The following is a 13093-nucleotide window of genomic DNA, read 5'->3' on the forward strand; positions in this document are numbered from 1 at the left end:
AGCAGCTCCATTTCTTAAAGGTACATTTGTTAAACACCCATTTCTTAAAGGTACTCTCACATGACAGCGGGTGAATTACGACGGGAAAATTGGCGTGAACAACTCACCGATTCTGGTACCAGTGGGGGGGCTAGCATCAGCACCGCATGGAACACCCATGGATCATGCAGAAAACAGTTAGACATTTGCTGGGTCCCAGGACGCGCATGTGCAGGGCTTACGAGCTGCACTAGTCACACCGGAAACATGGCACCGGCCGTGCTCGAACCCTAAGTTGCCCACCCCGACCCCAAAGTCCAAACCCTGGCCACCCCCCCCATCACTCCCCCCAGCCCTAGCAGCAATCCCCACCCCCCCCCCACCCCCCCCCCCCCCCCCCCCCCGCGGCCAGCAGCATGGATCCCGGACAAGTGTCGCGACACTGTCGGCACACCAGGTTCCCGACTGTTGGGACCACATGTTGCCCATGCCATCGGGAACTCGGCCCATCAGGGGCAGAGCGTTGTGCTGGTGGGCCAGCTGATGATGTGCCAACGGCATTGCGTCTCCATGTGGCGCACGTCCTGATGATGCCAATTTGGAGGGGGGGGCGGAGCATTGTGAACCAGCGTCAAACCAGTGCCTGCCCCGAATCCAGCATCAGAAGCCATTCTCTGCCCGATCGCCGAACCCAATTTTGGCTGCAGAGAATCCTGCCCACCATCTCTGACATCGCAGCACTCTCTTGTTAACGCACCAGAGCAGCAGCTGAGATATTTGCACTCACAACCTGGAATGTACCTCAAATCTATGGCATTTTGACTCTCTGTGGTGAGAGTGCTGCCTGTAAGTAGGGCTGATACACCAGCCGACGGGCACTGGAGCCAACTGTTGTGGACTGCCACTGCACTAGGTAAGATCAGCTGATGTAGTTGAGTACAAATCTGGATCTTGCTGATCTGAATTCCAGCACCAGACTAAGCTCCTCAACAGAGTACTAGCTGGCAGGGCTACCCACTTGCATTTTGGAAGTGTGTTCCAGGAGTGATAACATAAAAAATAGAGCTTGGTTATTTTACTTTAAAAACTTTATTAAAACCAAAGAAAAGCAATATTTAAACTTTTAAACTTCAACCCTAACAATATCAGATTACATGTAGTTTCTTAACCTTACACCCGAGTTCCCATTAAACAGCATTTAAAATGATCATGCAGCACTCGTTCCACTTACACAGAGAAGCAAAGGTGATGCTAGCAGAGATGAAGCATTTTTTCTGTCTTAATGAACTTCCCTCAGACCCCTTTTCGAACACCTGGCTCTGGAACAATTTTTCCATGAACTCTCCCTGTGGTTTTCAAATCTTTCTCCTGGCCTGTTCAAGACAGGGAGTGGGATTCTCCTGTACCCGGCGGGGCGGGGGGTCCCGGCGGGACAGAGTGGCGTGAACCTTCAGGAATCCTCTGCACCTTTGGGGGCTAGGCCAGCGCCGGAGTGGTTTGCGCCCTGCCGGCCGGCATGGAAGGCCTTTGGCACCACGCCAACCAGGGCCGAAGGGACTCCGCCAGCCGATGGAGGCTTACATGGCTGGCGTGTAGGAAAAGAGTCCACCGACAGCACAGGCCGGCCCACGGATCGGTGGGCCCCGATCGCGGGCCAGGTCACCGTGGGGGCACCCCCCGGGGCCAGATCGCCTTGCGCCCCCCTCGGGACCCCGTAGACCGCCCACGCCACCTGGACCTGCCGGTAAGGGACCGAGTCTAATTTACGCTGGCGGGACTGGCAAAGAACCAGCGGGACTTCGGCCCATCGCGAGACGGAGAATCGCCGGGTGGGGGGGGGGGGGGGGGCGCTGTGAGCGGCCGCCGACTGGCATGGCGCGATTCCCGCCCCCGTCGAATCTCTGGTGCCGGAGAATTCGGCGGCCGGCGGGGGCGGGATTCACGATTCTCCGACCCGCAGCAGGGGTCTACTGTCAGTGGAACCGGAAGATCCCGCTAGCATGAACAGCCCCATAACCCACTAACCCCTCCTAAGGGGTTAAAGGCAATTTAGCATGGCTAATCCACCTAACCTGCAGCTCTTTGGACTGTGGGAGGAAACCAGAGCACCCGGAGGAAACCCATGCAGACAAGGGGAGAACGTGCAGACTCCGCACAGACAGTGACCCAGCGGAGAATCGAACCTGGGACCCTGGCGCTGTGAAGCCACAGTGCTAGCCACGTGTGCTACCGTGCTGCCCATGTCTGACCCTGCCCTGCCTTCCAGGTAGAAATCAGCAGTGGGCATCCATGGCTGTTTTATTTTTTGCTGGCACCAAGGCCAGCTTTAATATGTCAACCCACCCCTAGTGAGCGTGGGTGAGTTGGTGGGTTTGACACAGTGCACAGCAACAAGTTACAGATCCAGGGCGCAATTTAATGGGGAGAAAAGGGTCCTGGTTTGGGCACATATAGCTGGTTATTTCTTGGCGGCCACATCGCAGAGAATAACCCCGCTATCAAACAAGACCCTGTTTTTTTGTGCCTCAATGAGAAATGCCCCACTGAGGTCACCCTTACCTTGCCCTGCGAGGGCAACATCCAAATTGTGATGTCTTGTGAGATCTTGCAAGGCTTTCCAAGCGTCACAAATCCCCCGAGAGGCCTATCGCAAGATTTAACAGCCTCAGCGCCACCGAGTCAGGCACGACGAGGTTGTTCAATCGCGCCCCCAATGTCAAAAGCCAAAATGAACATGCATTTATGGAATTATTGAACCTTAGGGGAGTTACGACACAATAGGACACCATTCAGCCTGTCGGGCATGTGCCAGCTCTCTGCAGGAGCAACTCAGCTCATCCCACTCTTTTTCCTGTCACCCTGTGAAGTCTCCCTTCAGGTTCTTATCCAATTCCCTTTTGAATCTGCCTCCAGCAGTGCATTCTAGATCATAACAAAGGCTTTCCTCTTGTCGCTTTTGAACCTTTTGCCAAGCATTTTACATCTGTCTTCTTTGGTTCCTGACCTTTCCTTCCTCCAGTGGGAACAACGCCTCACTGTCTATTATGTAGACCCCTCATAATTTAAAAAACTCCATGTGGGGCGAGATTTGCTGTCCTCCCCTTGACGTGTTTCTCAGCAGCAGGAGGTGCCCACCGTTGGCCAGTGGCAGGATCATCCTGTCCCGCCACAAATCAATGGGATTTCCGGGAAACCCGCAGCAGGGGTGCACTGTCAGTGGAACCGGAAGATCCTGGCATTTACAGACTGAATGTTGTCATAATATACACACAAGTGTATGATGGTGCATAGACAGACATTGACTGACACTGAATGACCAATCAACACACAGAACACAGCAGCCAATCACCAGACAGGACACGGCCACTATAAAGCCAGAGGGCACTAGTTTTCCCGCTCTCTCGGGATCCAGCCTCTGAGACAGTCAGAGCCCGTGATCAGCAACACGAACATCTACCATGTGGTAGCAGGATAGTCTGGTCAGGTTAGCCTCAGGTCTCCAGTCAACTTAACATAGTGTCAACCCACAGTGCAAGTATGTTTAACAGCTCGTAGTTAAATAATATAGAGTTGTACTTCTACAAGTGTTGGTCGCCTGTCTCTCTCACTGCTGTGGTAAACGCAGTCCTCACAGACCCAGCATACCCAACACATCAAAGGTCTTGCTCCAATTCTCTCTCAGCCCCAGCTTCAGAACCCCAAAACAGCCCCAAACTCTCCAATCTATCCATTTGGCTCCACCCTCATCCCTGGAACCATTCTTGTGAATCTTTTCTGCACCCTTCCAATGGCTATATATCCTTCCTATAATGTGGTCCCCAGAATTCTTGATGCAACGCTCCAGTTGAGGCTGTTTTTTTAAAGTTTCATCATCACGTTCCTTGTTTTTGGGCTCCCCAAGCCCAGAATCCCATTTGCTTTGAGAGCATCTTTCTAAACTTGTCCTGGCACCTTAAAACAATTTTTGACATACACCCCAGATTTCTTTACTCCTGCACTCCCTTTAAAAACAAACTCTTTAATTTATATCATCCAGGCTTGTTCTTGCTACCAAACCTTTTCTGCAGTCATAGAATCATAGAATCTCTACAGAAGGAGGCCATTCGGCCCTTTGAGTCTGTACGAAACCTTGGAAAGAGCATTCTACCTAGGCCCACAGCCCAACCCAATCCCCGTAACCCTACGTTTTTGGACACTATGGGGGAATTTAGCACGGCCAATCCACCTAACCTGCACATCTTTGGACTGTGAGTGGAAACCGGAGCACCCAGAGGAAACCCACGCAGACACGGAGAAAATGCAAGCTCCACACAGACAGTCACCTGAATTGAACCAGGGTTGCTGGCCTGTGAGGCAGCAGTGTTAACCACTGTGCCTATTCCACCAGCCTTCCTCTGTGCTCTTGAAGCTGACCATCATCCTCTTCATAATTCACATTACTTCCAAGTTTTGGGTCACCTATAAGTTTTAAAATTCTGCTTTATACACCCAAGTTTCTAGAACCATTGTTATATCAATGTTTTCACTCATCCAAGACCTCAGCTACCTTCTCTTTCATTATGACCTCAGCAATATCTTCTTCCTTGTTGACAACAGGTACATTGTAATCATTTAATACTGATCCATGCCCCCTGCCTCCATGCATAAATCGCCTTTTTGTTCTCTGATTGTCCTCACACCCTTCCTCTTACCGCTTTATTTTACTGTTAATATGCCTGGAGAAGCCTTTTGGAGACCCTTTCACATCACAGGAGAGTCAGCCATGGCTCAGTTAGTAACACTCTCACCGTTGACTCCTCCAACTTCCAGAGTCAAGACCTACTCCAGGGCCTGAGCACAACAGTCAAGGCTGACATTTCAGTGCAGCACCAAGGGGAAGTGGCACTGTCAGAGCTGTCATCTTTTGAATGATATTAAACCGAGGCCACATCTGATATTAAACCGAGGCCACATTTGTGAATGCAAAACATAGAACATAGAACATAGAACAGTACAGCACAGAACAGGCCCTTCGGCCCTCGATGTTGTGCCGAACAATGATCACCCTACTCAAATCCACGTATCCACCCTATACCCGTAACCCAACAACCCCCCCCCCCCCTTAACCTTACTTTTTAGGACACTACGGGCAAGTTATCATGGCCAATCCACCTAACCCGCACATCTTTGGACTGTGGGAGGAAACCGGAGCACCCGGAGGAAACCCACGCACACACGGGGAGGACGTGCAGACTCCGCACAGACAGTGACCCAGCCGGGAATCGAACCTGGGACCCTGGAGCTGTGAAGCATTTATGCTAACCACCATGCTACCGTGCTGCCCATAAAAGATTCCATGTTCCTATTTTGAAGAACAGTAGGGGAGTTATCCTCTGGCCAATATTTATCCCTAAATCAACATCACGGAGAAAAAGAATTATCTGGTCATTATCACATTATTGTTTGTGGAAGCTTATGTGTAAATTGGTTGTTGATTTCCTATATTACAACAGTGGCTACACTTCAACAAGTACTTTATTGACTGTCAAGTGCTTTGAGGCATTTGTAGTTTCAAGGATTTTCTTCTCACCTCCAACCAGAAACTCATTTGAACTGAACTCAGTCACAAAGAAAATATCTTCTGGGCTTTGACTTCTCAGACTCTGGAAATCATGTGAACTAATATAATTTCTGTGGTTCTTGTACTCTTACTGTCCATAGTTGTAAACCTCTTTTTTCCTACTCTTTCTTTACTGTGTGTATGTATGTATGCATGCATGCATGCATGTGTCTGTGCACATGTGTATGTATAGTGGAGTGGAAAGTTGCGAATGCTTTTCTCCCAGGCTTTGAATGTGAAATAGACTAACCTTCTGAGTTAATTTGAACTTGAGTCTGTTGCAGACTATTGGTCAATTGGGTCAGAAAAACAGGGGTTTAAGAAAACATGCCACAGCATACTTCAAAAATAATTCAAAACATCTTTGCTTACGGATAGGTGATAAGAGGAAATAAGTACTGTTTGCCTGTCTCTCTTCTGTCTACAACAACTATTACTGCGCCAGTCTGAATCAGAAGAATTGAAGTCCCCCATTATCATTACTCTATAGTTCTTGTACCTCTCTGTAATTTCCCTGCAGATTTTCTCCTGTAGTGCCTTTCACAACTTCCTGATGTCTCAAAGTGTTTTACAGCACCTTGCTGCTTCAGGGTTCAATGTTGATCATATTATTCCCATGTATAATTGTATTATTATTTTTACAACTATTCTAAAGCCCAGCAAAGCTGTGCTATTTACAAGACTGGAATACCTGCCCAATATCTGTGAGGAGAGTCTTCCAATGCTTCTCTAATACACCTGGACCAGATACAAGACAAACCTTACTACATGATATGAGATGTCTTTCACACCTCGAGTCCCCAACACATCCTCCATCATGATATTTCCTTTCTCTTTTTTCCCAATACGATTCACCCCACTCGGAAGTCTTCTTTCTTCCTTCCCCAAGTTGAAATCAAGACTATTGTAGAGTAACAAAAGCAAAATACTGCAGATGCTGGAAATCTGAAATAAAAACTGGGCTCTGAAGAAGTCACGTGGACTCAAAATGTTGACTCGGCCCCTCTCTGCACCGATGCTGCCAGAGCTGCTGGAGTAAGTTGTTTCAGCTTTTTTTTCATAGAACCTCAAAATCGGCGGACTTCCTCACATCTTCCCTTCAGCAACAATTTACAAGTCTTTAAAGCTCTAACCTACTCGGATCACATCGTCACATTGTAACTCACCTCACATTCTCTTTAAAGTCTTTTCAATGGTGATGACGGTCTGGATTTTAACTGCCAACATATATCATGGAATCCCTACAGCACAGTAGGAAGCCATTCGACCCATCGAGCCTGCACCGACCCTCTTAAAGAACACCCTATCTAGGCCCACTGCCCTGCCCTATCCATGCACCTTTGGACACTCAGGGACAACTTAGCATGGTCAATCCACCTAACCTGCACATCTTTGGACAGTGGGAGGAATCCGAAGCACTGGGAGGAAGCCCATGCAGACACAGGGGAGAATGTACAAGCTCCACACAGAGTCACCCAAGGCCGGAATTGAACCCAGGCCCCTGGCGCTGTGAAGAAGCAGTGCTAGCCACTATGTCACGTGCCGCCCGATTTCCGTTGTCAAATCATGCTGGTGGGGTAGCTTATTGTCCACAGCAACATGAAGCCAAGCTGACTTTCGTGGCTTCACACAAATCTCATTAGCTGATTTCTCACCCCACCCAATACCATATCCAGAGCTGTTATTTTAACTTGAGGCTTGACCAGTTAAACCTGTTGGGAACAGGAGCCGGAGCTAGAAGAGATAAGTTTTTGGCATTTCAGTTTTTCTGGTTGGAATTAGGCCAAGAGGAACAGGAGTGTCCTGCCAGGCTACATAGGTTCATTTTGGTCGTCTCATATCTAGGGCATCACCGCCCCCAACTCTACATTCCCCTGGATGCCTTGCTGCGGCTACCTTCTGCCAGCTGCTTCTCGCTGACTCTGCAGCCATTTTGGTTGTTAAATTGGCAAGCATCACAGTCAGTCAAATGTATTTTATACTGCTCAGGGATAAAACTCTCACCTTCCTGCCTGCAGCCCATAATTTCAGAGACCGAGTGACCGAACCATCGAACAGGCTCCCTAGGAGATGGTGAAAACAGTAAATATTGATTCATTCAAATGCAAAGGAGGTGGATTTAGTTCTGAAAGAAACATTTTAGGATACAGCATATGGGTGATGTGAGACATGATGTATGTCAGTTGTAGCAGGCTTGGGACAAACAAGTGACTTTGGACCTATGGTTTCCAAAGCTCTTCACCACAGACTCATGTCTCAGTCTGTTGTGGCCAATTTGATAGAGATTGGTGGCTATGATTGGTCACCAACTTAATCATCTGAAACTAGGATGATCCCAGATATTTTCCATCCTGGAATTCCAATGCTGCTATCAATAATGGCCATCTCTTCATGAGTCTATGTTGTGTTTCATCTTTGGAAAAAAATCATTCATGGGATGTGGGCATCTACATGGCAAAGACTAGCGTTTTTGTGCCCATTCCTACTTTCCCCAGAGGTGGTGCTGAGCTGCCAATTTGAATTGCTGCAGCCCACATGGTGCAGGTATATCCACGCTGCTGTTAGCGAGGGTGAGTTCCGGGGTCCTCCTCCCATCACGATGAAGGAACGGTAATATTCCAAGTTGGGATGGTATGTGACTCGGAAGGAAATCTCTGGAAATGCTTTCCAATCAACATAGATTTACCCAGCATCCGACTTGCGATGCACCTGCCCTGGGACTGTTTGATGGGACAGTGCAGAGAGAACTTTACCCTAGATGTTACAAGTACCTATCCTGGGATTGTTCAATTGAATGGGATTTTACTCGCTATTAACCCCCATCATGCCCTGAGTGTGTTTGATGGAGCAACTTTAGGATTTAATAAACATTTCACTTAAATCCAATGATTATTTGAACAGCAACGAAAAGGATTTCTGTTGAAAACCAATTCAGGAACAACACAGCAGTAACCCTGAATATAATATGTGAAATATGTAGGGAAGCCGGGAGGGTGGGGGGGGAGAGAACGCTTCAAAAGGTTTTGGTTGGCCATATTTGGAACTTTAAGTTTCAACAACTTGTGCATGTATACGCCATGCTGCTGGTTCTTCATGTTTGAGAGTGTAGGGTGAACGTACCCCCTTGTGGACTGGATGCCTGGTAGAGTGAACATATTTTTGGTTTGTGGAAACAGTGCGAGCATAGGTGGAGATGTTCTCACACTGCGAACAGAAGGATTGAATATTGTGTTACATAAGAGTCTGGAACTCAGGATGAAAGTTGTTACTGTGTCCATTTTGTGCAAAATGGGGGAATGAGGCAAATTGTGACGTCTGAATGCTTCAGCCTCGATTCACTCCCCACACACCTTATACCAAAGAAAGGAAAAATGACTTAAAATTACTAATTTGGGATGGGCAACAAATACCGGCCTAGTCAGCAACACTTACATTCCATGAAATTTTTTTTTTTAATCACCCATTTTACAACCTCAGAAATTCCCAAAGCTCTTTGCAGCCAACCATGTAATATTGAATTGTTATGACTTAGAAGACCATTCGGCTCATCCTGTCTGCACCATCTCTCCAAATTAGCTTTACGACTTAGCGCCATTCCCTGCCTTTCAGTGGGCTAAACAGCTGGCTTGTAATGCCGAACAAGGCAGCAGTGCGGGTTCAATTCCCGTCCCGGCCTTCCCAAACAGGTGCCGGAATGTGGCGACTAGGGGCTTTTCATAATAACTTCATTGAAGCCTACTTGTGACAATAAGTGATTATTATTATTATTTATTATTAGTCAAAGATGTAAGGAAGGGGAAACCTGGGCCCTGGTGGGGGACATAAAGTTAAGTGGGAGGAGGAGCTGGGAGGGGTGGTAGCAGCCAGGACATGGGCAGAGGTCTTGCGGAGTGTCGATGCGTCCTCGTGGTGTGTGAGATTAAGCCTCATTCAGTTTAAAGTAGTCCATAGGGCGCATATGATGGTAGCAAGGATGAGTAGGTTCTTTGAGGGGGTAGAGGATAGGTGTGGGCAGTGCGTGGGGAGGTCCACATGTTCTGGGTGTGTCCAAGACTGAAGGGGTTCTGGCAGGGGTTCACGGACGTAATGTCCGAGGTGCTGGGGTGGAGGTGGCCCCGAGTCTAGAGGTGGCAATATTCGGGGTAACGGAAGATCCGGGAGTCCAGGGGGTGAGAGAGGCCGGTGTTTTGGCCTTTGCCTCCCTGATAACCCGGAGATGGATCTTGCTCGGGTGGTGGGTGAGTGACCTGGCAGGATTCTTGAGGCTGGAGAAGGTCAAGTTCGTCTTGAGGGGGTCAGTGGACGGGTTCGCTCGGAGGTGGAAGTCGTTTATTGATTTCTTTGAGGAGGAATGAGGGGTCAGAAAAGGGGGGGAATGGGGAGTAGGTAAGGGTGTTAAAATGGGGCGGCAGGATGGGAGGGGGAATTGTTTGGAGAGCGGGGGGGGTAGTAGGTGATGGTTCTTAATAATGATGTTTGGTTGTTCTGCTTTTGTTTGTTTATATGAAAAACACCTTGAATAAAATATTTAAAAAGAAAGGTAGGGGAACCCTGACAGTCAGTTTGTGAATAACAAGCTCCCACAAACAGGAGTGAGATAAATAACCATATAATCTGTTGGCTGAGAAATAAATATCGGTCAAAACATTGAAGAACTCCCCTATTCTCCACCAAAATAGTGACGCGAGATTCCTTTTGTCCACCTGAAGTTTAGCTTCTTATTTGAAAAAGAGCTCCTCCGACAATACAGAACCCCCTTCAGAACTGTACTGGGAACATCAGCCTCTCTGCTACCATCATATCGTTGGGAGTGAGACTTTTGATTCAAACACAAGTGGCCAGATTCTCCACTTCTGAGGCTAAGTGCGGAGGATCTGTGGTGTTTTACGGTGGTGACCCCCTCACCATCCTGTGACTGGGCAGGGGCTAGCAGCCGCGCCAGGTAAAACTCCCGGCCTCTACAAAATAAATGGCTGGAGAATGGGCAGGTCCGTGGCCGCCCAAGTGCCTGGTGACGTCCTGCAGTGGTCGCGCCGTCAAGTATGGCGCTGGCCGTGTGCGGACCCGACCTGCCAGATAGTGCTCCCCTGGCCATCCCCTCACCACTCACTGGCCACCCTCCCCCCAAGCCTTGCGGAAGCCCCCCCCCCCAGCCAGCAGCATGGCTCCCACCCGACTGTGGCGGTGCTGGACACAGTTCACAACCACCACGCCGGCTGATATCAGAAGTGAACCTCGCCATCGGGAACTCGGCCCATCGGGGGCGGAGCATCGGGGGAGGGCCTTCAGGTGACGCGCTGAGACCATCCCAACGGAGTGCTCCGCGCACCGCGATGACACAGATTCGGAGGGGACGGAGCATACAAAATCTGCGTCAAACGAGCCCCGCCCCCGATTTCAGCGTCAAAAGGGATTCTCCGCCCGATCGGCGATTACGAAACCGGCCTCAGGGAACGGAGAATCCCGCCCAAGCGCTATGAACTGAAATGTGCTGACACCTACGGCCCCATTAAATTCTGCTGTGCGGGATCTTATTGAAATGGTGCGAGTACAGAACAGACTTCGGGATACAATTATAACCCAACCCAAGAAACAGAACTACCTTAATAATGAAGGCAAAATTACTTCCTCCTCCACCCCTCCCATCCCACACACAAACACATACACACACTTAACTGGTAAATGCAAATGAAACAGAAGAGGAAGAGAACAGGGCTAAAGTAAGAGACTGAATAGCAAAGACATGACGGCTCTGGAGCTGCGGATGGACTCACTTTGGAGCATCCGCGATGCTGAGGAGGTCGTGGATAGCACATTTAGCGAGTTGGTCACACCGCGGGTGAAAGTTACTGAGGGAGATAGCAAATGGGTGACCAAAAGAAAGAGCAAGAGTAGGAAGGCAGTGCAGGTGTCCCCTGCAAAACAGATATACTGCTTTGGATACTGTTGGGGGAGATGACTCACCAGGAGAAGGCAGCAGCAGCCAGGTTCATGGCACCGTGGCTGGCTCTGCTGCACAGCAGGGCAGGAAGAAGAATGGCAGGGCTATAGTGATAGGGGACTCGATCGTAAGGGGAATAGACAGGCGGTTCTGTGGACGCAATCGAGACTCCAGGATGGTATGTTGCCTCCCTGGTGCAAGGGTCAAGGATGTCTCGGAGCGGCTGCAGGACATTCTGGGCGGGGATGGTGAACAGCCAGCTGTCGTGGTGCACATAGGCACCAACGATATAGGTAAAAAACGGGATGAGGTCCTAGAAGCGGAATTCAGGGAGTTAGGAGTTAAACTAAAAAGTAGGACCTCAAAGGTAGTAATCTCAGGATTTCTACCAGTGCCACAAGCTAGTCAGAGTAGGAATGTCAGGATAGATAGGATGAATGCGTGGCTCGGGAGATGGTGCAAGAGGGAGGGATTCAAATTCCTGGGGCATTGGGACCGGTTCTGGGGGAGGTGGGACCAGTACAAGCCGGACAGTCTGCACCTGGGCAGGACTGGAACCGATGCAGGAAGTTGGAAGGTAGTAAAACAGGGAGAGAAGCAAAAGGAAGTAAGGGGAAAAGTGCAAGGCAGAGAAGACATAGTCAAAAATCAAAAAGGGCGACAGTACAAGGTACAGTGACTGAGGGGAGCTCAGTGAATAGGCCCAGTAATACTAAAAGGAATAAAACTGGAGATGTTAAGATTCAAAACAGAGGTAAAAAAACAAACAACATAAGTGTACTTTACCTGAATGCTCGTAGTATTCAGAATAAAGTAAATGAGTTGATGACACAAATCATCGTGAATGACTATGATTTAGTGGCCATTACTGAAACATGGTTAAAGGATGGTCACGACTGGGAGTTAAATATCCGAGGGTATCAAACTATTCGGAAGGACAGAGTGGATGGTAAGGGAGGTGGTGTTGCTCTGTTATTTAAGGATGACATCCGGGCAATAGTAAGGGATGACATCGGTGCTATGGAGGATAAGGTTGAATCCATTTGGGTGGAAATTAGGAATAGTAACGCCAAAAAGTCACTGATAGGAGTAGTCTATCGCCACCAAATAGTAACGTTATGGTGGGGCAGGCAATAAACAAAGAAATAACTGATGCATGTAGAAATGGTACAGCAGTTATCATGGGGGATTTTAATCTACATGTCGATTGGTTTAACCAGGTTTATAGAATGTATCCGCGATAGTTTCCTAGAACAGTATGTAATGGAACCTACGAGGGAACAAGTGGTCCTAGATCTTGTCCTGTGTAATGAGACAGGATTGATTCATGATCTCATAGTTAGGGATCCTCTCGGAAGGAGCGATCACAATATGGTGGAATTTAAAATACAGATGGAGGGTGAGAAAGTAAAATCAAATACTAGTGTTTTGTGTTTAAACAAAGGAGATTACAATGGGATGAGAGAAGAACTAGCTAAGGTAGACTGAGAGCAAAGACTTTATGGTGGAACAGTTGAGGAACAGTGGAGAACCTTCCAAGCGATTTTTCACAGAAAGCTACTAAAAAAGCTATA

The sequence above is a fragment of the Scyliorhinus canicula genome, chromosome 2, assembly GCF_902713615.1.
Source record: "Scyliorhinus canicula chromosome 2, sScyCan1.1, whole genome shotgun sequence".
NCBI lineage: Eukaryota > Metazoa > Chordata > Chondrichthyes > Carcharhiniformes > Scyliorhinidae > Scyliorhinus > Scyliorhinus canicula.